General features: G+C 46.8%; 1 protein-coding gene across 1 annotated transcript in view; it reads right to left on the minus strand.

The window, feature by feature from the left end:
- prss12 (serine protease 12) overlaps window positions 1–26,506 on the minus strand; it is a 275,680-nt gene that overhangs the window by 169,800 nt on the left and 79,374 nt on the right. The gene's annotated exons all lie outside the window — the stretch shown is intronic.

The raw sequence follows: 26,506 nt of genomic DNA on the forward strand, positions 1-26,506 counted from the left end.
AACGGGAGATGGGGAATTTAAATGCAATTAATTAAATGAATCTGGAATAAAAGCTAGTATGAGTAATGGTGACCATGAAACTATCGGATTGTCATAAAAACCTATCTGGTTCACTAATGTCCTTTAGGGAAGGAAATCTGCCGTTTTTACCTGGTCTGGCCTATATGTGACCCCAGATCCACATCAATGTGGTTGACTCTTAACAAGCCACTCAGTTGTAACAAACCACTGTGAAAAACAATAATAAGGATCGAAACCGACGGACCACCCAGCATCGACCACGGCACCAGCTTCGGACACGACACTGGCACACCCATCCCAGTCGACCCTGCAAAGTCGTCCTCACTAACATCTGGGGACTTGTGCCAAAATTGGGAGAGCTGTCCCACAGACTAGTCAAGCAACAACATGACATAGGCATACTCACAGAATCATAACTTTCAGCCAATATCCCAGACTCTTCCAACACCATTCCTGGGTATGTCCTGATCCACCGACAGGACAAACCCACCAGAGGTGGCAGCACAGTGGTATACAGTCAGGAGGGACTGGTCCTAGGAGTCCTCAACATTGACTTTGGACCCCATGAAGTCTCATAGCTTCAGGTCAAGCATGGGCAAGGAAACCTACCCAAAATTGGTAGAAGTGACCACCGCACAGTCCTTGTGGAGACAAAGTCCTGTCTTCACACTGAGGACACCATCCATCGTGTTGTCTGGTATTGACTCCAGACCCCATGAGGTCTCATGGCTTCGGTCAAGCATGGGCAAGGAAACCTCCAGCTGATTACCACCTACTGCTGTCCCTCAGCTGATGAATCAGTACACCTCCATGTTGAACACCACTTGGAAGAAGCACTGAGGAAAGCAAGGGCACAGAATGTACTCAATATCCATCACCAAGAGTGGCTCGGTAGCACCACTACTGACCAAGCTGGCCGACTCCTGAAGGACATAACTGCCAGACTGGGCAAGTGGTGAGAGAACCAACATGAGGGAAAAAACTGCTTGATCTAGTTCTCCCCAATCTACCTGTCGCAGATGCATCTGTCCATGGCAGCATTGGTAGCAGTGACCACCGCATAGTCTGTGTGGAGACGAAGTCCCATCTTCACACTGAGGACTCCCTCCATCGTGTTGTGTGGCATGACTACCATGCTAAATGGGATAGATTCAGAACAGATCTAGTAACTCAAAACTGGGCATCAACAGCAGAATTGTATTCCAACACAATCTGTAACCTCAGGGCTCAACATATCCCTCACTCTACCATAACCATCAAGCCAGGGGACTAACCCTGGTTCAATGAGGAGTGCAGAAGAGCATGCCAGAAGCAGCACCAGGCATACCTCAAAATGAGATGCCAACCTGGGGAATCTGCAACACAGGAATAGATGCATGCTAAACAGCAGAAGCAGCATGCTATAGAGCTAAGTGATCCCACAATCAACGGATCAGAATAAAGCTCTGCAGTCCTGCCACATCCAGTCGTGAATGGTGGTGGACAATTAAACAACTAACGGGAGGGGGAGGCTCCATGAATATCCCCACCCTCAATGATGGTGGAGCCCAGCACGTGAGTGCAAAAGACAAGGCTGAAGCGTTTGCAACCATTTTCAGCCAGAAGGGCCAAATGGATGATCTATCACAGCCTCCTCCTGATGTCCCCATCATCACAGAAGCCAGTCTTCAGCCAATTCGATTCATTCCACATGATATCAAGAAAAAGCTTAGCGCACTGGATACTGCAAAGGCTATGGGATCCGACAACATCCCGGCTATCGTGCTGAAGACTTGCGCTCCATAACTAGCCGTGCCTCTAGCCAAGCTGTTCCAGTACAGCAACAACACTAGCATCTACCCGACAATGTGGAAAACTGCCCAGGTATGTCCTCTCCACAAAAAGCAGGACAATTCCAATCCAGCCAATTACCACCCCATCAGTCTACTCTCAATCATCAACAAAGAGATGGAAGTGTCGTCGACAGTGCTATCAGGCGGCACTTAATCTCGAATAACCTGCTCACTGAACCTCAGTTTGGGTTCCGCCAGGACCACTCGGCACCAGACCTCATTACAGCCTTGGTCCAAACATGGAGCAATGAGTTCAATTCCAGAGGTGAGGTGAGAGTGACTGCCCTTGACATCAAGGCAGCATTTGACCAAGTGTGGCATCAAGGAGCCCTGGTAAAACTGAAGTCAATGGGAATCAGGGGGCAAACTCTCCACTGGCTGGAGTCATTCCTAGCACAAAGGAAGATGATTGTGGTTGTAGGTGGTCAATCATCTCAGTCCCAAGACATTGCTGCAGGCATTCCTCAGGGCAGTGTCCTAGGCCCAACCATCTTCATCTGCTCCATCAATGACCTTCCCACTATCATAAGGTCAGAAATGGGGATGCTTGTTGATGACTGCACGGTGTTCAGTTCCATTCACAACTTCTCAGATAATGAAGCAGTTCATGCCTGCATATGGCAAGACCTGGACGGCATTCAGGCTTGGGCTGATAAGTGGCAATAACATTCGCGCCACACAAATGCCAGGCAATGACTACCTCCAACAAGCGAGAGTCCAACCACCACCCCCCTTGACATTCAACGGCATAGCCATCGCCAAATCCCCCACCATTAACATCCTGGGTGTCACTATTGACCAGAAGCTTAACAGGACCAGGTTAAATACGGTAACAACAAGAGCAGGTCAGAGGCTGGGAATTCTGCGACGAGTGTCTCACCTCCTGACGCCCCAAAGCCTTCCCACCATCTACAAGGCACAAGTCAGGAGTGTGATGGAATACTCTCCACTTGCCTGGATGAGCGCAGCTCGAAATACACTCAAGAAGCTCGACACCATCTAGGACAAAGCAGCCCGCTTGACTGGCACCCCATCCACCACCTTAAACATTCAATCCCTCCACCACCAGTGCATCATAGCTGCAGTGTGAACCATCTACAAGATGCACTGCAGCAGCTCGCCAAGGCTTCTTCTGCAGCAACTCCAAAACCTGCAACCTCTTGTAGTGTATGTACCTTGAAGAAGGAACTATATTCTGCAGCCCCTGTATACTGCAGTACCAGTAGTGACCACCCCTGTATATAAGCCTGTGTAGTAACATAGAAACATAGAAACATAGAAGCATAGAAGATAGGAGCAGCAGTAGGCCATTCGGCCCTTCGAGCCTGCTCCGCCATTCAATGTGATCATGGCTGATCATCCAAACTCAGTACCCTGTCCCCGCCTTTTCCCCATATCCCTTGATCCCTTCAGCCTCAAGAAACATACCCAACTCTTTCTTGAATATATTTAATGAACTGGCCTCCACCGCCCTCTGTGGCAGAGAATTCCACAGGTTCACCACTCTCTGGGTGAAGAAATTCCTCCTCATTTCAGTCCTAATGGCGTACCCCTTATCCTTAGACTATGACCCCTGGTTCTGGACTCCCCGGCCATCAGAAACATCCTTCCTGCATCTAGTCTAACTTTGTATAATAGTTCCAGTTTTGTCTCCATTCAGTAAACACCTGTTATAACCAACTTCTGCAGTCCGTGTCTCAATTACACACGGACATTACATTGGCGACGAACAGATCCGAACTTACCTACAGTTCTGCACCACCTCACGGGGATCCATCCCTGAAGCGAAGTTATTACAGGTCGAAGCCAGAAGGAAGAAAAAAAAAAGAAAAAAAAACAAACAGAGGAAACGGGCGTCGACCGTGGGCAACCGCCCTCTGATTCATCGAATTCGAAGATTTGCAGGAGCGGCTGTCGAGAGCTGGGCTTGGTTATCCACTCTATGGTGTTCCAGCTAATCGGGCTGGTGGCAGGTAGTACACTGATCCTTCCTGGGCTGCGGCGGGCTAGAGCTCGATCGGGTGGCTTTTCAACGGGGCCGAGCAGCGTTGTCGGGAAGAGGAGCGAGAGAGAGAGGGTGGAGCACACAGGACGCGGCCGGTGCTACGAAACCAGGCAGCGTACAGACCCGAGAAGAGGGAGGGAAGTGTCCCATAGGGTCTGCTATGACGACGGGAACAGTAATTAAAATAAAAGAAAAAGAAATTAGAAGCGCAGAAAGCCGCGAGGAGCTGCAGTTTGCCACGGGGACCATGGAGAGCAGCGTTGGCAGCAGCGCGGGGGGAAGCGCGCGAAGACCATAGGGCGTCGCCATCAAGGCATAAAAATGCCAGCAACAGCGCTGGCAGCAGCGGAAAAGGCAGAAAGCGCGGAAGGCGCCATCTTAATCCAGTGGGGAAGAAGGCAAAGCACGGGAGGCGCCATTTTGTTCAATCGGGGAAGAAGGCAAAGCGCAGGAGGCACCATCTTAGATCTCCAAGATGCCGAAGACTGGCAATATCACTGCCTTCGATAATGCAATAGAAGACTGGACCACGTATGTGGAAAGAGTCGAAGTATATTGCAAGGCAAATGAAGTAGCCGATGAGAAAAAGGCATCGGTACTACTAAACTTAATGGGCGCAAGAACGTACGGCCTATTGCGGAACCTGATCACTCCAGTCAAACCGATGGTGAAGTGTTTTAATGAAATTGTTGATATCCTACAAGAACATCTAAATCCTACACCGCTGCTGATAGCAGAAAGATTTAAATTCCACAAGAGAAATCAGCATAAAGATGAGAGCAATGCTGATTACCTTATGGAACTACGCAAGCTATCAAAGCACTGCCAGTTTGGAGCAGGACTGGCAGATACCCTACGGGACAAATTTGTCTGTGGACTCCTGAGTGAAGGAACCCAGAAGAGGTTACTCTCAGAGAAAGAGCTGACGCTAGATAAGGCTTTCAGCGTGGCAGTATCGTACGAAGCAGCAGCAAGGGGAGCTGCGGAAATACAGCAAAAGCCACAGGAATACGGCACCCATGAAATGACACGGGGATTTGAAAAATGTTATCGCTGAGGCAGAACAACCCATGACCAGAAGGACTGCTGGTACAAGGACAAAACATGCAGGCAATGCGGAAAGATGGGACACATTGCACGAGTTTGCAGGTCCAGGAAGAAGACTAACGACAACAAAAAGACTACTAAGGAACAGTACAGGAAAGTACAAAAGATGATGGACAGTAGTTCCGAAGACCAGAAGAGCAATAGTGAATCCGGGAACAAGAGACTAAGCTGTCTCAAACTACACAACATAATCGCAAAAGAGGATCACCGAACCATTTGGGTCGCCCTCACGATAGCAGGGTCCCAAGTCAAAATGGAATTGGATACAGGATCAGCCCTGACCGTCATGAATCGACGAGACTACGAGCGGCTATTCTCACACATACCCTTGAAAGACACATCCATTGTCTTGAAGACATATATGGGGCAGAAAGTATACCCCAGAGGGAAAATAAGGGTGCCTGTCGAATACAACGGCAAGGAAATACAGAAATTGTATCTGTACATACTGCAAGTTGGTGGACCACCGTTATTGGGATGTGAATGGATCAAAAAGGTAAGTTTAGACTGGCACTCCATTCAGGCACTGGCTGTGGCTGGTAAAAAGGATGACGACGTCACACCTGGACGATTGGCAAAAATCTTAGCTAACGCTAAAGAGGTATTTCAACAAGGACTGGGAACTTTTAAAGGCATAACCGCCTCGATAAAAATAGAAGAGAATGCAATTCCCAAGTTTTTCAAAGCAAGACCGGTACCGTATGCAATTCGCCCAGCTGTCGAGGCAGAGCTGGAGAATCTGGAGAATGCAGGCGTGTTATCTAAGGTAGACTGGAGCGAGTGGGCGACACCCATCGTTCCTGTCATGAAGAAAACGTTAAACAATAAGTCTGAGGAGCCAAGGAAGGTTCGCATTTGTGGGGACTTCAAGGTGACTGTGAACCAAGTCCTTCACACAGTACAGTATCCTCTTCCGAGGATAGAAGATATTTTCGCCTCACTATCTGGAGGGAAACGTTTTACAAAAATTGACCTAGCGCAAGCATATTTGCAGATGGAGGTTGAAGAATCCTCCACGAAATATCTCACGATAAACACTCACCAGTATAATCGACTGGTATTCGGAGTAGCATCAGCTCCGGCTATATGGCAAAGAGCGATGGAACAAGTTCTGCAAGGGATTCCGAGGACTCAGTGTTACTTGGACGACATCCTAGTGACAGGTGAAAATGACAGTGAACACCTTGCCAACCTAGAGCAGGTGCTCACTAGACTAAGAGAACATGGGCTACGAGCCAATCGCCCCAAGTGTGAGTTTTTTAAGAAACAAATATCGTATTGTGGCCACGTGATTGATGAAGAGGGGTTACATAAGTCCCCTGACTCAGTACCCTGCCCCTGCCTTCTCCCCATATCCCTTGATCCCTTTAGCCTTAAGTAATATATCTAACTCCTTCTTGAATATATTTAATGAATTGGCCTCAACTGCCTTCTGTGGTAGAGAATTCCACAGGTTCACCACTCTCTGGGTGAAGAAATTCCTCCTCATCTCTGTCCTAAATGGCTTACCCCTTATCTTTAGACTGTGACCCCTAGTCCTGGACTCCCCTGCCATCAGGAACATCCTTCCTGCATCTAGTCTGTCTAGTCCTGTTAGAATTTTATAAGTTTCAATGAGATCCCCTCTCATTCTTCTAAACTCCAGTGAGTATAAGCCCTATCGACCCAATCTCTCCTCATACGTCATTCCTGCCATCCCAGGCATCAGTCAGGTGAATCTTCGCTGCACTCCCTCCATGGCAAGAACATCCTTCCTCAGATAAGGTGACCAAAACTGCACACAATACTCAAGGTGTGGTCTCACCAAGGCCCTGTACAACTGTAGCAAGACATCCTTGTTCCTGTACTCGAACCCTCTCGCTACGAAGGCCACCATACCATTTGCCTTCTTAACCGCCTGCTGCACCTGCATGCTTACCTTCAGCGACTGGTGCACAAGGACACCCAGGTCTCGTTGCACTTCCCTTTCTCCCAATCTATTGCTGTTCAGATAATAATCTGTCTTCCTGTTTTTGCCACCAAAGTGGATAACCTTGCATTTATCCACATTATACTGCATCTGCCATGCTTCTGCCCAATCACCCAACCTGTCCAAATCATACTGGAGTTTCTCGGCATCCTCCTCATAGCACACATGCCCACCCAGCTTTGTGTCGTCTGCAAACTTGAAGATATTACATCTAGTTCCCTCGTCTAGATTATTGATATATATTGTGAAAAGCTGGGGTCCTAGCACCGATCCCTGCGGTACCCCACTAGTCACTGCCTGCCACTCGGAAAAAGACCCGTTTATGCCAATGATTCAAAGACATAGACAGCGAAATTGGCTAACTTCCGAAATGGGCATGGGGATCGCGGTATGCAATTAACCCGCGCCCATTTATTATGTTGCAGGCAGCACATTAAATTTGTGCTGCCTGCTCTTTTAAATGATTGCTACGTGCAACCAGCACTTCCCATGCTGTTCATTGGCTGCACACATCAACAGGGGGCCCAATATCGTGAGTGGCTAGCGTTACTTAAAGGCAGCTGGCATCTTTTAAAGGGGAGGTGCATTGTGGCTGCAAGTAGTGGTGAAAGTTTTTTCAAAAGGCAATTTGCACTGTGATGCTTTGAGCAATTACTGAACATGTGAGAGAGTGAGCACCAAGGTTTTCAGACAATGCACTGGAGGTCTTGGTGGAAGAGTTGGAAAGAAGAAGAGACGTCCTGTATCCACAGGGGGAGTAGAGGCCCTCCAGACATATCCTAAGGGGCCAGTGGGCAGAAGTAGCAGCGGATGTCAATACCAGGAGTGTTACTCCAAGAACATGGATGCAGTGCAGGAAGAAGTTTAACAATCTGACATGAGTTGTCAAGGTGAGTGAGTTCATATTCAATGGTATATCCTACCAACTGCACCACTAGCTTCATCCACTGCTCAATTAACTACACCCCCATCACCCACCTACCAACAATCTCTATCAATCAGTACTCAAAACTAAAATTCATATGCTTTACCTCACCCTCACACCTAATCATCCTTCTCTCATCCCACTTCTCCCTCATCCTACAATCTCTTCTGACTCACAAGCTGCAGATGGAGACAGCATGAAGTTCTAATTTTCTCCTCTCCCCTCACGATAACCCAACCCTTGTCCCTTTTTCATTTCAGATACCCAAGAACTGGAACCTTAGCAGTCATTTGAGGAAGAGGAAGAAGACAGTGAAGATGAAGAGACACCGTCACTTGATCTTACACTAGCAGCCACCAGCTCAGAGCCTGACACTGCGTGTATTTTAGCGGCTAGGATAGAGGGGGGATCTGCATGTGGTGAGACTCCAGGCACAAGTCCGCAGGAGCCAGGGCGGGGGGAAAAGATAGAGCAGGTGCCAGCTCACTGGAGGGCGAGATGTTGCTTATATCTCCAGCAGTAGTTGAAAGGAACCATACGCATAAAGGTTAAGAGCCACAGTCACCTTAACAAGCACAGGCAATGTTGTCTTCCCCTACTTTAAGGTTTCAGTTGTGGCTGCAGTAGTTGGCAGATTTCAGTCACGACCTCTTTTATGAAGCGATGACATCTCAAGCACTGGTCCTCACTGAGACTGGTGCTCCCTAAAGATCCTCAGCAGATATGGCCTCCTGCTAAGAGCACTTCTCCCCCTCTACATCCTTTCCCTTCTGGCAGCTTTTCCTGTGCTGTGAGGCCTCTCTTCATTCTCCCACTCATGCTCAATTTCCAGAGGAAGCCCTACCAGGCCACCCATGTCTGGTAGCAACTTGTTTCAGCTCAAGCTTTTAAATCAACCAAAAAATACTTCAGCACAAGCCAGACCACTCCCTGTAGACTATTCAAACATTAGCCAAGTGGAAGAAAGCTCCAAAAACACATTCAATTGCACCAGCAGCCATAAGAAATAATCCAGCAATTAACCTGATCCCTTTAAATCGCGCTTGTGGGGGGCCCTTCATTTTGTTTAGCCTCTTGTTCAGCTGTGCGAGGTTAAAACAAGGCATAGGCTGGAGCGCGGCATTCAAAAATGGCAGCGCTAGTATCAAATCAGCATTACACACTGATTGATATCATAATCTTCCTGTTCTGCATGCTGCCAGTGGTAGTTAGGTGTACACGCGCAAACCCCGTTGGAAGTGTGCACGTGCATCTCGGACCTCATTTTCGAGCATTAGGAAGCCACGTAGTGCCTCAAAAACAGGAGCTACAGAGCCCAATTTCTCATCCATACTGTAGTCCTTGTCCATTAGTCATATCTAACTAGAGATGAATTTTTAAACAATATATTAGTTGTGAGAAGGCAATTTTGTAAAAATGGATATTCAAGGCCAGTAATTCCACTGATCCACCCAGATTTGCCTATACTGTCCACATTGGCTGTAATTCATTACCACCAACTTAATATGATGGATATTGAGTAAGACAAATATTGAAATCACACAGTACATTTAACACACCCTGGAAAATTCATCAAAAGCGTTAACACTTTTTGTTCTTAAAACTCACACATTGTCGCTGAGTCAAGATCTAAGAATTTGATGAGTAACTCTTTTGCTTTATTTATGTAGGGCTTATATGTTCCTAAGCATAAGGAAACCACATCTAAGAGGTTTATTCAAAGAGATGATTTGGTTACCCTGAGGGCATGTTAAATGTAGACTCAGATTGTTCAAATACATTTTATTGGAGAGTGAGTCTGAAGATTGAGTGACATCTAAAAAAATGGGTTGTTACAACATGACTGTTTTCCAAAGTAAGGGAGGATCTTTTTCCAAAATAGAACAGGACTTTATTGGCCTAACTGAAGATATTAAAAAATATACAACAGAAATATAAAACACTGGTCCAACCTCAACTGGAGTATTGTGTCCAATTCTGGGTACCGCACCTTAGAGAGGGTGCAGAAAGCCTTAGAGAGGGTGCAGAAAGGATTTACAAGAATAGTTCCAGGGATGAGGGACTTCAGTTACCTGGATAGATTAGAGAAGCTGGGGTTGTTCTCCTTAGAGCAGAGAAGGTTGAGAGGAGATTTAATAGAGGTGATCAAAATCATGAGGGGTCTAGACAGAGTAGATAGAGAGAAACTGTTTCCATTGGCGGAAGGATACAGGTTTAAGGTGATAGGCAGAAGAACCAAAGGTGACATGAGGGAAAACTTTTTTACACAGCGAGTGGTTAGGATCTGGAATGCACTGCCTGAGAGGGTGGTGGAGGAAGATTCAATCGTGGCTTTCAAAAGGGAATTGGATAAGTACCTGAAGGAAAAAATTTGCAGGGCTACAGGGAAAGGACGGGGAGTGAGACTAGCTCAAATGCTCTTGCAGAGAGCCGACATAGGCTCGATGGGCCGAATGGCCTCCTTCTGTGCTGTAATAATTCTATGATTCTAATATTGAACTATTGCATAATTGAAGTTGCACTGCACATGTCAGCATAAAATGTCATAGAATGAGAGGACATTGCCTTCAAATGAGACAGAACAGGTTCCAATCTGAGTTGTCACACTGTAGCTGTTCCATTTCCCTGCAGGAGGGAGGAAAGGAAGGATGATGTAGAAACATACTGCCACTACCCCTCTAAGCAGCATAGACATGGCATCCTGCGGCATCAGAAAATACAAGGGGAGAAAGCTCATGATTGATGCCCTTCATTCGTTCCTAGGATGTGGGCATCGCTGGCAAGGCCAGCATTTATTGCCCATCACTAATTGCCCTTGAGAAAGTGGTGGTGAGTTGCTTTCTTGAACCGCTGCAGTCTATGTGGTGATGGTACTCCCACAGTGCTGTTAGGGAGGGAGTTCCAGGGTTTTGACCCAGCGACTATGAAGGAACGGCAATATATTTCCAAGTCAGGATGGTGTGTGACTTGGAGGGGAACTTGGAGGTGATGGTATTCCCATGTGTCTGCTGCCCTTGTCCTTCTAGGTGGTAGAGGTCGCGGATTTGGGAAGTGCTGTTGAAGACGTTTTGGCAAGTTGCTGCAATGCATCTTGTAGATGGTACATACTGCAGCCACAGTGCGCCGATGGTGGAGGGAGTGAATGTTTAAGGTGGTGGATGGGGTGCCAATCAAGTGGGCTGCTTTGTCCTGGATGGTGTTTGTAGTGTATGTACCTTTAAGGGGAGAACTACTTTTTACAGCTCCTGTATACTGTAGTACCGGCAGTGACCACACCTGTATATAAACCCTGAGTAGGGATCTGTACTGTTAGTTTTAGAGTAACCCTCATCCAGTAAACACCTGTTGATTGTTCCTCTGCAGTCTCTGTCGATTTATTGAAGGACACCATACATCAAGATTCACGGATTTAACATTGGCGACGAGTGGATTCAAACCTACCTGCAACTCTGCATCACCTCCCAGGGATTCGCTCCTGGAGAGCAGTGAAAGGGGAAGGCCGAGTCCAAAAGTACGGGCGTCAACCATCCAGAGAGGACTTGAGCATCGCAGAGGAGGCTGTGGAGAGCTGGGCTTGGTTCTCCAGTCGTGACGATCCAGCGCAGCGGGCTGGCAGCAGGTACGGCGCAGACCCTTCCCGGACGGCGGTGGCTGGAGCCGACCGGCGGCACAGAAAAAGGCCGAGCAGCGTCGACGGGGTAAGAGAGAGGGTAAAGCGCACAGGGCGCAGCCAGTGTTGAAGACCGAGCGGCGTCGACGGAAAAACAAAGAGAGAGAGGGTAAAGTGCACAGGGCGCAGCCGGGGTTCAGGACCGAGCGGCGTCAATGAGAGAGGCGTGCAGGAAAATGCGCAGAGCGCAGCCGGTGTTCAAGGGCTGAGCAGCGTCCGCGGGGGAAGAAAGGAAAGCGCGGGAGACGCCATTTTGAGCCAGCAGAGAAGAAGGGACAGCATGGGAGATGCCATTTTTAGCCAGTCTAACCACACCCAGGGATGCCGAAGAGTGGCAGTGTCACAGCGTTCAACAATGAAGTCGAAGATTGGGCGACATATGTAGAACGCATAGAAGTGTACTGCAAGGCGAATGAAGTGCCAGATGCCAGGAAAGCACTGGTATTGTTGAATTCCATGGGTGCAAAAGCGTATGGCTTACTGCGAAACCTAGTAACCCCAGAGAAGCCAGTGGAAAAGGATTTTGAAAGCATAGTGGCAATCCTACAGGACCACTTAAACCCCACACCGCTGCTGATAGCAGAAAGATTTAAGTTTCACAAAAGGAACCAGCATAAAGACGAAAGTAATGCTGAGTATTTAACGGAACTGCGCAAGCTATCGAAACACTGCCAGTTTGGAACGGGACTAGCAGATACTTTAAGGGACAAGTTTGTGTGTGGGCTTCAAAGTGAAGGAACCCAGAAACGGCTTCGATCAGAAAAGGATCTTACGCTGGAAAAGGCTTTCAGCATGGCAGTATCACACGAAGCAGCCGCACGGGGCGCTGCAGAGATACAACGGAGACCGCAAGAATATGGCACAAATGAAATGTCATATGGAGCAGTGAAGTGTTATCGCTGCGGCAGAACAACACACGACCATAAGGATTGTTGGTTCAAGGACCAAGTGTGCAGACAGTGTGGAAAAGTAGGACACATAGCAAGAGTCTGCAGGTTGGGAAAGAAAACCAGCAGCAAGAAATCTCCACAGGAGAAGTACAAAAAGGTACATAAGGTGACGGAGAGTAGTTCAGACGAACAGAAAAGTGATACAGACTCCGGAAGCAAGGAGCTGGGTTGTCTGAAACTACATAATGTAATCAAAATGGAGGATCACCAAACTATCTGGGTCATTCTCAAGATAGACGGAGTCCAAGTGAAAATGGAATTGGACACAGGATCAGCCCTAACAGTCATAAACCGAAGGGACTACAAGCGGCTATTCTCACATATACCCTTGAGAGATACAGAGATTGTCTTGAAGATGTACACGGGGCAAAAAGTCTACCCCAAAGGAAAAATAAGGGTGAACGTGATATACAACGGCAAGGAAACACCAAAAATGGACTTATATGTATTGCTAGATGGAGGACCACCACTACTAGGACGTGAATGGATCTGGAAGATAGAGTTAGATTGGCATGCCATACAAGCACTGACGGTAGATGCCAAAAAGGATGACGACATCACACCTGGATGACTGTCAAAAATGCTAACTGACGCACAAGAAGTGTTCCAGGAGGGACTCGGAACACTAAAAGGCAAAACAGCGACGATCAAAATAGAGGAAAATGCAAGCCCAAAGTTTTTTAAGGCCAGACCGGTGCCTTATGCGATCCGCCCAGCCGTCGAAGCAGAGCTGGAAGGTTTGGAACGTTCTGGAGTACTGTCCAAAGTGGACTGGAGCGAGTGGGCTACACCCATCGTTCCTGTAATGAAGAGGTCGTTGAGTAATACGCCTGGGGAACCAAAGAAGGTTCGCATCTGTGGGGACTTTAAGGTGACAGTGAACCCAGTCCTTCACACGGTACAATATCTGCTTCCGTGGATTGAAGATATTTTCGCCTTGCTATCTGGAGGAAAACGCTTCACTAAGATTGATCTGGCCCAGGCGTACCTGCAAATGGAGGTAGAAGAAGCCTCGAAACAGTACCTCACGATCAACACTCACAAAGGTCTCTACCAATACAACCGGCTGGTGTTCGGGGTAGCATCAGCTCCGGCTATTTGGCAAAAGGCAATGGATCAAGTCCTGCAAGGGATTCCAGGGACCTAGTGTTATTTGGACGACATCCTGGTCACGGGCGAAAATGACAGTGATCACCTCGCCAACCTGGAGCAGGTGCTCACTAGATTGAAGGAATATGGGCTCCGAGATAATCGCCACAAATGCGAGTTTTTCCAGAAGCAGATCTCGTATTGTGGCCACGTTATTGATGAAGAGGGGTTACATAAGTCCCCTGAAAAGATTGAGGCAGTAGTCAAGGCTCCAGCACCGGAAAATGTGTCACAACTGAGGTCGTTCCTTGGGCTGGTGAACTACTACCATAAGTTCTTGCCGAATTTGTCTACAGTACTACACCCACTGAACACCCTACTGCAAATGGGGGTACCATGGAAGTGGAATGACGAATGTAAACGAGCTTTCCAGAAGTGCAAAGAATTGATCACATCAAAAGAGGTGTTGGCTCATTTCAACACAGCACTACCAATTCGGTTGGCGTGTGATGCATCACCCTATGGTATTGGAGCGGTGCTGTCACACAAATTCCCGGACGGCTTGGAGAGGCCAGTAGCCTTTGCGTCTTGGTCACTAACCTCAACCAAGCGTAACTACGCCCAGATTGACAGGGAGGCCCTCAGCCTAGTGTGGGGAGTGAAAAAGTTCAACCACTATCTGCACGGGCAGAAGTTCACCTTGCTGACTGACCACCAACCACTTGTCTCCATCTTTAATCCAAAGAAGGGCGTTCCGGTGATGACTGCGCAACGGCTACAAAGATGGTCCCTTTTTCTAGGGGCGAACCAATATGAAATAGAGTATAAGGGCACGAAACAGCATGGAAACGCTGATGGGCTATCACGCCTGCCACTGCCTCCTGCGGAGGAAGCACCAGCAGTGGACCCTGTCGAAATATTTTATTCGACTATAATTGAACGCTTGCCAGTAACTAACGCGGATATAGAGAAGGAGACCCGAAATGACCCGACACTGTCTCGGGTATATGATTTGACGGTGAAGGGATGGCCAACACATGGCGACTCACTGTTGCCAGCATTCTCATCCAGAAGAGAACAGCTGTCAGTATGCCAGGGGACCTTGATGTGTGGATCCCGAGTGGTAATTCCACCCAAGTTAAGGGAGAGAGTGCTCAATGAGCTTCACGAAGGCCATCTGGGAGGGGTGAAAATGAAAAGCCTTGCTAGGGCTTATGTGTGGTGGCCGGGGATCGATCAGCAAATCGAGGACCTGACAAAGAGCTGCTCAGGATGCCAGAAGTTCCAAAATGCACAACCACATGTCCCTCTACACCCATGGGAGTGGCCCTCCTCTCCATGGCAACGGGTGCATATTGATTTTGCTGGTCCATTCATGGACTCAATGTTCTTAATAGCCGTGGATGCGCACTCGAAATGGCCTTAGGTGATCAAAATGTCCTCCACCACCACGGAGAAAACGATTGCCGTCCTACAGACCATATTTGCCTGGAACGGCTTGCCAGAGCAGATTTGCTCTGATAACGGACCACAGTTTGTGTCCAAAGAGTTTCGGAAATTTATAAGAAGGAATGGGGTAAGGCACGGTGGCATAGTGGTTAGCACTGTTGCCTCACAGCGCCAGGGACCCGAGTTCGAATCCGGCCTCGGGTGACTGTCTGTGTGGAGTTTGCACATTCTCCCCATGTTTGCGTGGGTTTCCTCCGGGTGCTCCGGTTTCCTCCCACAGTCCAAAGATGTGCGGGTTAGGTTGATTGGCTATGATAAATTGACCCTTAGTGTTAGGGCGATTAAATACGTGGGGTTACGGGGATAGGGTGGGATATGTATAGGGGTTACGGGGATCGGGTGGGATATGTGTCGGTGCAGGCTCGATGGGCCGAAATGGCCTCTATCTGTACTGTGGGGTTTCTGTGATTTCTCTGATTACACATCCACCTCGTATCATCCAGCCACAAATGGATTGGCTGAGAGGTTCGTACAAACCTTTAAAAAGGCAGTAAGGGCCATGTGCGATGACGACATTCCACTGCAGCATAAGGTGGACAATTTCCTGTTAGCCTACAGAAATGCGACACATGCAGTTACCAACCAGACCCCGGCCATGATGTTCTTTAACCGAAGGTTGAGATCTCGTCTGGATTTGCTCAGACCAAATGTACGAAGAAATGTTGAGAATAAGCAATTCCCGCACATCAATGAGAAGCCAACAAGGAGCTTCAATGTAGGGCAACCAGTCTTGGCCCGCGACTACCGAACAGAGAAATGGCAACCAGGAACGATATGCACACGGCAGGGGCCACTAATGTACACAGTGGATGTTGGGGAGAACATTGTGAGACGCCATGTCGACCAGATCCTAGCATCACAGGAACGAGTCAACCCCATGTCTCGCGTACCTGGTGATGAACCCGACATACAGGTAGCATCTACCCCAGAAACAGTAGCATCGGAAGCTGATGAACCAACTGACAACAGGGGGGCAGAATCTCCTCCGCACCAAGAGCAAGACACTCAGGAAAGGCGCTATCCAGAAAGGATCAGGAAGCCGCCCCAAAGACTGAATTTATAAATGGACTATTTTCAGTTAATGTTGCATGTTAAAAGTGTTAATTGTTAAATGAATGTTATGGTACTGTTAATCTAAAAGGGGAGGAATTGTAGTGTATGTACCTTTAAGGGGAGAACTACTTTTTACAGCTCCTGTATACTGTAGTACCAGCAGTGACCACACCTGTACATAAACCCTGAGTAGGGATCTGTACTGTTAGTTTTAGAGTAACCCTCATCCAGTAAACACCTGTTGATTGTTCCTCTGCAGTCTCTGTCGATTTATTGAAGGACACCATACATCAAGATTCACGGATTTAACAGTGTTGAGCTTCTTGAGTGTTGTTGGAGCTGTACTCATCCAGGCAAGTGGAGAGTATTCCATCACACTCCTTACTTGTGTTTTGTAGATGGTGGAAAGGCATTGGGGAGTCAGGAGGTGAGTCACTGGCCACAGAATACCTAGCCTCTGGCCCGCTCTTGTAGCCACAGTATTTATGTGGCTGGTCCAGTTAAGTTTCTGGTCAATGGTGGCCCCCAGGTTGTTGATGTTGGGGGATTTGGCGAAGGTAATGTCATTGAATGTCAAGAGGCGGTGGTTAGATGCTCTCTTGTTGGAGATAGTCATTGCCTGGCACTTCTGTGGTGCAAATGTTATTTGCCATTTAGCAGCCCTGAATGTTGTCCAGGTCTTGCTGCATGCGGGCATGGACTGCTTCATTATCTGAAAAGTTGCGAATGAAACTGAACACTGTGCAATCATTAGCGAACATCCCCACTTCTGACCTTATGATGGAGGGAAGGTCATTGATGAAGCAGCTGAAGATGGTTAGGCCTAGGACACTGCCCTGGGGAACTCCTGCAGCGACATCCTGGGCTGAGATGATTGGCCTCCAACAACCATAGCCATCTTCCTTTGTGCTAGGTATGAATCCAGCCAGTCGAGTTTTTCCCTTGATTCCCATTGACTTCAATTTTACTACGGCTCCTTGATGCCACACTTGGTCAAATGCTGCCTTGATGTCAAGGGCAAACACTCTCACCTCACCTCTGGAATTCAGCTCCTTTGTTCATGTTTGGACCAAGGCTGTAATGAGGTCTGGAGCCCAGTGGTCCTGACGGAACCTAAACTGAGCTTCAGTGAGCAGGTTATTGGTGAGTAAGAGCTGCTTGATAGCGCTGTCGACAACACCTTCCATCACTTTGCTAATGATTGAGAGTAGACTGATGTGGCGGTAATTGGTCGTATTCTGGAGCACAAGTCTTCAGCACGACAGCCGGGATTTTGTCGGAGCCCATAGCCTTTGATCTATCCAGTGTGTTCAGCGGTTTCTTGATATCATGTGGAGTGAATTGAATTGGCTGAAGACTGGCTTCTGTGATGATGGGGACCTCAGGAGGAGGTCGAAATGGATCATTCACTCAACACTTCTGGCTGAAGATGGTTGCAAATGCTTCAGCCTTGTCTTTTGCACTTGCGTTCTAGACTCCGCCATCACTGAGGATGGGGATATTTATGGAGCCTTCTCCTCCCATCAGTTGTTTAATTGTCTACCACCATTCACGACTAGATGTGGAAGGACTGCAGAGTTTTGATCTGATCCGTTGGTTGTGGGATTGCTTAGCTCTGTCAACAGCACGCTGCTTCCGCTGTTTAGCTTGCATATAGTCCTGTGTTGCAGCTTCCCCAGGTTGGCACCTCATTTTTAGGTATGCCTGGTGGTGCTGCTCCCGGCATGCTCTTCTGCACTCCTCATTGAACCAGGGTACCCTGGCTTGATGGTAATGGTAGATTGAGGGATATGCCAGGCCATGAGGTTACAGATTGTGGTGGAATACAATTCTGCTGCTGCTGATGGCCCACAGTGCCTCATGGATGCCCAGTTTTGAGCTGCGAGATCTGATCTGAATCTATCGCATTTAGCATGGTGGTAGTGCCACAGAATACAATGGAGGGTGTCCTCAGTGTGACGACAGGCCTTCATCTCCACAAGGACTGTGCGGTGGTCACTGCTACCAATACTGTCATGGACAGATGCATCTGCGACAGGTGAGGACGAGGTCAAGTAGGTTTTTCCCTCATGTTGGTTCTCTCTCTACCTACTGCAGGCCCAGTCTGGCAGTTATGTCCTTAAGGACTCAGCTAGCTTGATCAGTAGTGGTGCTACCGAGCCACTCTTGGTGGTGGATATTGAAGTCCCCCACCCAGAGTACACTCTGTGTCCTTGCTACCCTCAGGGCTTCTTCCAAGTGGTGTTCAACATGGAGGAGTACTGATTCATCAGCTGAGGGAGGGCGGTAGGTGGTAATCAGCAGGAGGTTTCTTTGCCCATGTTTGACCTGATGCCCTGAGACTTCATGGGGTCCGGAGTCGATGTTGAGGACTCCCAGGGCCACTACCTCCCAACTGTATACCACTGTGCCGCCACCCCTGGTGGATCTGTTCTGCCGGTGGGACAGGACATACCCAGGGATGGTGATGGAGGATTCTGGGACATTGGTTGTAAGGTATGATTCCATGAGTATGACAATGTCAGGCCATTGCTTGACAAGTCTGTGGGACAGCGCTCCCAATTTTGGCACAAAAGGACATTTGTGAACCAGATGGGTTTTTACGGCAATCCAGTAGTTTTATGGTCACCATTACTAATACTAGCTTTTTTATTTCAGATTATTTAATCAACTTAAATTCCACAGTTGCCATGGTGGGATTTGAACTCACATCTCCAGATTAATTAGCCAGATTAATTAGTCCAGGTTTACTGGGTTACTAGTCCAGTAACATAACTACTAGACTATCATTCCCATGATCGACACCCTTCACTGGAGGTTAAATACCCTCAAAAGAATAAAGACATAAATATTAAAGTGCTTTGTCAGTTTCTTTTTACATTATATGCAACATTACAGTTTTAGTTTCATTCCTTTTGCAGTTTGCCTTTGGAAGTCATACACAAAGCATATTGAGTGGGAAAATTATACTAATTCTCTTTCAGTAAAAGAACCAATTCAAATTACTGTAATAAGAATGAGGATGTGTGCAGTGATCAAGGTTTTTTTTAATCATACCCATAATTTGCCATGTGTTAAAACAAGCATTGGCACAACATAAATTCAATACACGTGCCTTCGCATTCATTATTGCCATTAAATCCTGAACATTGTTCACTGATTTGTAAGTAAAAAATAATTACTGTTTTTAAATTAAAAAATTAAAATTTTAAAAAACCTTTAACTGCAGAAGTTTTTAATGGAATTTAAACTTGGTATGACAATTACATCAGCGACAGTGCAATTATTTCAGAAAAACATGCTAAGGACACAGTTAAAATTCCAAAATCAAGGACTGGCTGTCATGGTGGGTTAGACAACATTCTATTACCTCTGGGACCTGGGAATAAATCCAGCCTGGTCTAATAGACTAGCTGTAAGAGTCCTATGTTAAACAAATCACAATCTAGTTCCCAGTACACAAAGCTGTCCCTAATTTAGTCTCACTCAGGCTTAGTTTAGCTGATGTGAGAGTGCAAAGTCCTTAAGAATTCATTTAAAAGGCTGTTCAATTATCGAATATCACTGCCTCCTAAGTGGTTCTGACCATACCAATGTTAATTTACCAAGACAAGTCCTCCTCTCTTTGAACTTAGTCTGTGAACCTTTGTCTTTCACTTTGAATTGTATACCATGTACAAGCACTTGGAACCAACCAGGGGGACAAAATTCCTCCTGTTTATAATATTAACAAAAAAAGTCAACTGGCATACAAAATTGGGATTGTTCGATTGTTCTCCGCTTGCTATTTTTGGCAGAGTCATAAATGCAAGATTTTACTTGATCTGGGATTGCCTGCATCCACACACCCAGAAAGATGTTTCTCAACACAATCACCAAACAAAATCGAAGCAACATTTTAAAAAAAATCTATTTCCTAAGTGTATATACGAGAGACTTTACAATACAATGATTGCCAGTCACTGGATCGCAACAGTTTTCACAGTGATCTAATTTATATATGCTTTATATATAAGAGACTGTGGCACTGTATAATTGGACAGCGATACAAATCCACTGTGCAAGATACTATGTGAGGTAATCCTGCCAGTACTGTAGCTGCTGCATACATTAACCATGCCCTTAGCTATAAATATACACTAAAAAACTTATCAATTATCTGCTTATAACTTCATTTTAATCATAATATTAATTCTCTTGCACCATGCAGAAGATTTTTCACTAATGCAAGACCACTTATACTTCAACCTTGACAAAGAATGTTGGGCTAAATTTTTGTCTTCAGGTGGTAATCTGACAGAGTGGATCATCCGCCCGTTATGGAATTCACCTGATTTTATTTCCATTAATTTCAATTGGGCGGGTCCTGTAATGGGCAGGCGATCCGCTCTGCCAGATTACTGGCCGTGTGATGAAGACAGAAATTTACCCCAATGTTCTTTGAACAGGTCTTGTCTTTCACTTTGAACTATACAGTACATTCAGAAACTTGTAACTAACCAGGGGATTAAATGCTTCTTGTTAACAACTTTAGCGAAAAATGCTGTCATGAATATAAAATTAGGATGTTCAGCTTTAATAACTGCTAGAATCTGAAAGAGAGAAACCCTTTGCCATCTTAAGATAACTGTGAAGAAAGTTGCGTTATCTCTCCTCCTAGAAACAAAACTGGCCATACTCCTTAACAATATATTGCATTTATATAGCGCCTTTAATGCAGTAAAACCATACCAAGGTACTTCACAGGAGTGTTATCAGACAAAATCTGACATTGAGCAACATAAAGAAATAATAGGTCAGGTGGCCAAAAGCTTGGTCAAAGAGGTAGGTTTTAAGGAGTGACTTAAAGAGGAGAGAGAGGTAGAAAGGTGAGCTGTTTAGTGAGGGAATTCCAGAACTTAGGGCCTAGGCAGCTGACAGGAACAAAACTAGCCATACTCCTTAACAATGAGAACAAAACCTCACCCTACAAAGACCATTATCTGGCATGGATTATTGTAGCACTAAACTAAGTTCTCAAAGCAAGTGGATCCAGATTAGGCCAGGTTGCTCCTCTTCTGCTTCCTCCTCTTCTGCGATTTTCCCTTCTGCCTTTTCCTCTTCCCTCTACGAGCAGATGCTGTAAATCTGAAATAAATTCACAAAATGCTGGAAATACTCAGAAGGTCAGACAGCATCACGACCTGAGGCATGAAATCTGTTTCTTTCTCCATGGATGCTGCCTGACCTGCTGAGTATTTCCAGCATTTTCTGCCTTCTCAGAGGCCTTCATTTACCATATGAGGCCTTGCAAGTGTCCAGCAGCACTCCTGCACTCCCTGCATACTTAAAAAACTTTTAACATGTATTGCACCAAGCCACTACTTCAACAAAATAAAAAAAATCCAGTCCAACAGCTTAAATGCAAACTTACCTGAAAGATGTGTGTGTCCCTTTAATAAGTGCTGAAAACATCTTTGTCAGTCTGCTGAATGCTTGCTATGCAGAGTGAGCTTAGGACCAAGTGCTGAACTCAGCACTAAGGTCAAAGTTTGCAGACATAGCGTCAAGTCGGCGTTGCACGCCAGCTGACTTCATGCTCTCTTAATTTACACCTCTAGGGCCAGCGCTGCTATCACGAAAATGGCGTCTGCCGAGTCCCACACCAGAGAAGAGCACTAGAGTGGTGGCCGCCATTTTTTGCCAGGATAGCGGCACAAACAGTGGCGATATGTAGCCCAATTTCTGGGCCTGAATATCCAGTTTTGGCCCAAATCAAGCCACTTTTCTACAAATGCTGTTTCAGTATGGATTCAACAACAGAAACTTGCATTCATGTTGTGCCTTCAATACAGAAAAATATCCCAAAGTGCTTCACAGAGCTTTAATCAATAAATGGACACTGAGCCAAAGAAGGAGATATCAAGAGGGGTGACCAAAAGCTTGACCAAAGAGGGGGTTTCAAGGAGGGTCTTAAAGGAGAAGATGAAGGTGGAGAGGCAGAGGGGTTTAGGGAAGTTATTCCACAGAGTGGGGTCTACATGATTGAAGACATGGCCGCCAATGGTGGGACAAATGGCGGAGGAGCAAGGCCATGGAGGGATTTAAGCATGAGGATAAAAATTGAGGCTTTGGGGGACTGGGCCAAAGTAAGTGCAAAAAGAGACAATGTTACAGAGGTGGAAAGAAGCAGCCTTTATGATAGAGCAAATATAGAGTTGGAAGCTCATTGGTAATGTAAAGTCTGTGGGTTGTGCAGTTAATAAATACACAGACTTCAGAAGTAACAAACAAAACAGGTCTTTACTATTCGAAGGTCCGGGCGAATCTGCCCCAGCAATCATGCCACAACACTTATATACTGGTGTGGTCACTATCGGTATTACAGTATACAGAAGCCAAACAAATAGTGCCACACCTAAAGTAGTTCCCTTAAAGGTGAACGGTTACATTCAATAGTTCCCTTAAAGATAGACGGGTACATACACTACAATCCTCCCTTTTTAGCTTATTACTTACAGAGTCCCCGTTAAACATACATATCTTCAAATTCCTATAAAACAAATTACAGATATAATCTCGGTGGAGTCAATGTCATATAAAACAATTTACAAATATAATCTCGGTGGAAACAGTTCACAGGTTCAGTCTCTGCGGAAACAGTTCATAGATTCAGTCTCTGATCTTGACTCGTTCCGAACAACATTTCTTTGGTGTAGCCGGTTCACCTGGCTAGCGTGACTCCTCCATAGCCTTTTTCTTGACGTAACAGCTTGAACTTTCGTCCTGTTGAACCAGCAGTGCGGACTTTTACAACCAACTGGCTGTCTTGACATTTTCCAGTTTTTCAACTAATTTAGCTCCTTTCGTAATGTCCCGCCTGGAATGGTAGAAGTGCTAATATTTTAGACAGTTATTATCTTCTGCTTCTGCTTTTTCTTTTCTGCCTTTTTGAAACTCTTGGAGCTCCTTTCTCGGCTGCCAGCTGTAGCGCCACCAACTCTCTATGTTCCTTAGACCTTAAGTGCTTCATCCGGATTTCAGCACTTTGAGAGTTTTCATCACAAGCTGGGCAGACCACATCCTCGTAATATTCAGTGTCACTCAACAGGTCATGGTAATATTCAGGTTCGTCCTGAGTTAGGCCAGCGAGAGAGACTTCTTCTTCCTCCTCACCCGTCTGGACGTTAGCTGACGGTGGTTCCTTCCCTAAACATCTTTCTTGAAAAGCCTTCTTCATGCATTCATATTCATCCCGCTCTTCCTGGGTTATCTGCCATTCCTTCACGACGGACCTCATTTGTGAGTTCAATACCTTCCTTTCCATCGGTAATTGCGTTATCAGGCTATTTAACCCTTCTACTGAAATAACGGTTTCCACATTCTTCTGTTCACCTTGACGTGATTCAATGTACTTTTGGCATCCTTGTAAAATTTGTGTTGCCACCTCAGCTATCTCCGTGGCTTTTGAGAGCTCCGAACTCGTTCCCCCTGAAGATTGAAGCTCATGTTCAGATTGTTCCCCTTGCCGAGTCTTGTCCTTCAGCATATGAAGGAGTTGGCCGACCGTTAACTCTTCCCTGGGAACACGGTGGATCAGAGTCTTCTCCATTTCATCCACCTCTTTCTCCAATACTTCCACCTTACGTTCCTCTTGAACTTTGGCTTCCAGCGCTCGGCAAAGTTGCACCCTGATGCTCTCTAGTTCATGTTCAGGGACCATTCTTACAGTGTCCTGTTCTTCCACTGAAAGGATTCCCAGTTGAATCTGTTCTTCAAGTTGTTGAACCTCGGTCATTGCCGCCTCATACTTGTCTTGGGTGTCCTTCAATGTTTTTATAAGTTCTTGGACATCCTGTCTTTCATGCTCTGCCATGATTTTCACCTCTAATTGCTCATCTATGGATGGAGCTTCTATCGATGAGTCTGTCTTGGCCTTGAGTTCATCAAGAATTTCCTGCAGCCTTTGGACTTCTTGCTCATGTTCAACCTTTAGTTGTTCATATGCTTCTACTGAAACTAGCTTTTTGGAGGCTGCCGAGTTAACCCCCTCCAGAATTGTAGCCTGGGCCTGTTCATACTGTTCTTTCAACTTCTCACACTCTGCTTGTAAGGAGTCGTAGAGAAGAACTGGAATAAAATCCTGGCTCCCTGAAGATTCCTCTTCCTTTGGTTCATTCTGTAAATATTCTAGTTCCTGAACAGCATCAGGGGAATGTGATTGGTATTTGACCATGATGGCTCTATGGACGCTCTCTGCTTGAGCTAGCTGTCTCTGTAGTCTTTCCAGGTTCCCCCATTCGGTGTCCCAGAACTTTTCCATATTTTTCATCTCCTGTACGAGACGGTCACTCAACTGTTCTAATTGTTGTCGTACTTTGACATAAGTTTGCGTCCGAGCTCGGTGTTCTTCCATCATGGATGAATCCTTTGCTTGAACAGGCTCAGAATTCTCTGTCAACCTGGAGTTCTGCTCTGCAGCCTTATTCTTCTTGGTACCATAAGTCCTTCTGCATGTCTTCGTTTTCTTTCCCATCGTCGGCAAGTCCCTTTTAGCCTTGTCTTCCATTTCCGACTTGGTCTTATCATCATCCATTTCAGAATCTGAGCTAATAGCTTGCACCGAGTCCTCCCTCATTATGGCTTTTAGGTAATGCCATTCCATGTCTATTTTCTTAATCCACTCCCGTCCTAGAAGTGGTGGTCCTCCCTCAGATAATACGTACAAGTTCATTCTTGGGTGTTCTTTACCCCTATCTCTCACCTTGACTCTTATTTTCCCCACGGGGTATACGTTATGCCCCGTGTATGTCTGTAGTACGAACTTGGTATTTCTTAAAGGTATGTGAGAGAATAGCCGGTGGTAGTCCCTTCAGTTGATGACTGATAGAGCTGATCCAGTGTCCAGCTCCATTCTTACTTGGACTCCAGCTATTTTTAGTATGACCCAGATGGCCTGTAGATCCGTTTCTTTACCCACATTGTGGATTCTCAGACTACCCAGCTCCTGGTTGTTTGGGTCTGAGTCTGAATTCTGTTCGTCTGAACTCTTCTCAGCCACCTTGTGTACCTTGTTGTACTTTTCTGGTGGTGGCTTCCTTTGATTATTGGTCTTTTTTCCGGACCAGCATACCTTCGCGATGTGACCCAGTTTGCCACACTTCCTACACTCTTGGTTCTTAAACCAGCATTGATTCTGGTCATGCGTTGTCTTCCCACAACGGTAGCATTTTGTTGTGCTTGAAGTAATTTGGTCCACCCCGAGTGCCGCCGCCTTTAGTTGCATTTCCGCCGTTCCTTTCGCTGCAGCTTCGTGTGATGCAGCTATAAGGATAGCCCTGTCCAGTGTGAGGTCGTTCTCTTCCAGTAGTCGATTCTGCGTCCCTTCTTTGGACAATCCGCATACGAACTTGTCCCGCAGCGCTTCTGTCAGATTCCCTCCGAACTGGCAGTATTTCGCTAGCCTACGCAGTTCGACCAGGTATTCCGCATTGCTTTCGTCTTTCTTCTGCGTTCTTGCGTAGAATTTGAATCGTTCAGCCAGCATCAGCGGTGTGGGGTTCAAGTGGTCCTTCAGCACAGCCACAATCTCTTCGAAGGTCTGATCCGCTGGTTTATTTGGTGCTATTAGATGCTTCAAGAGCCCGTATGTTTTTGCCCCCATCGAGTTTAGCAATGTTATCGCCTTGTCGTGTTCCTCTATTTTGTTGGCTTCGCAATAGATCTCTATGCGTTCCACGTACGTGGCCCAGTCTTCTATTTCAGAATTAAAGTCGTTAATATTCCCTCGCTTAGGCATCTTTCTTCCCTTGGGAGCAGCACCAGTATTTCTTTAAGTATTCTTATTTATTTGTTTGTTTCTAAGATGGCGGTTTTCCCGCGAAATCGGCGGTTTCCCGCTTCTGGCGTCTTCTCCGCCTAATGGCGGCTTCCCGAGTTTCTTCCCGGTGGAAGGGGTACGCTTCCCCCACAGCGGACAGGTTCAGCCGTTGGCTGGCTACCGCACAGCTCCCCTTACTCAGCTATGTCTTTTCCTCCCACCCGCACGGCTCTACCGGCGCTGGGTACACCCCGTTAACGGAGGACAGTTCAGCCGCTGGACTGGCTCTCGCGCAGTCTCTCTCTCCGTACCCGGCTCTGTCGCTCTCTCACCCGCACGTTCGGTGCTACCGGCCCTGGGTACCCCGTTGGTGGAGAACAGCTCAGCCGCTGGACTGGCTCTCGCGCAGTCTCTCACCCTGTTTTCGGCTGTGTCTCTCACCCACTCCCGCACGTTCGGTTTTGCCGGCTCTGAGTACCCCGTTGGTGGAGAACAGCTCAGCCGCTGGACTGGCTCCTCGCAGTCTCTCTCTCCGCACCCGGCTCTCCCCCGCACGGTTCCCGTTCGCCTCCCCAGC

This window comes from Somniosus microcephalus, chromosome 2, assembly GCF_052327205.1.
Source record: "Somniosus microcephalus isolate GS21.2 chromosome 2, FLI_Smic_1.0, whole genome shotgun sequence".
Classification (NCBI taxonomy): Eukaryota; Metazoa; Chordata; class Chondrichthyes; order Squaliformes; family Somniosidae; genus Somniosus; species Somniosus microcephalus.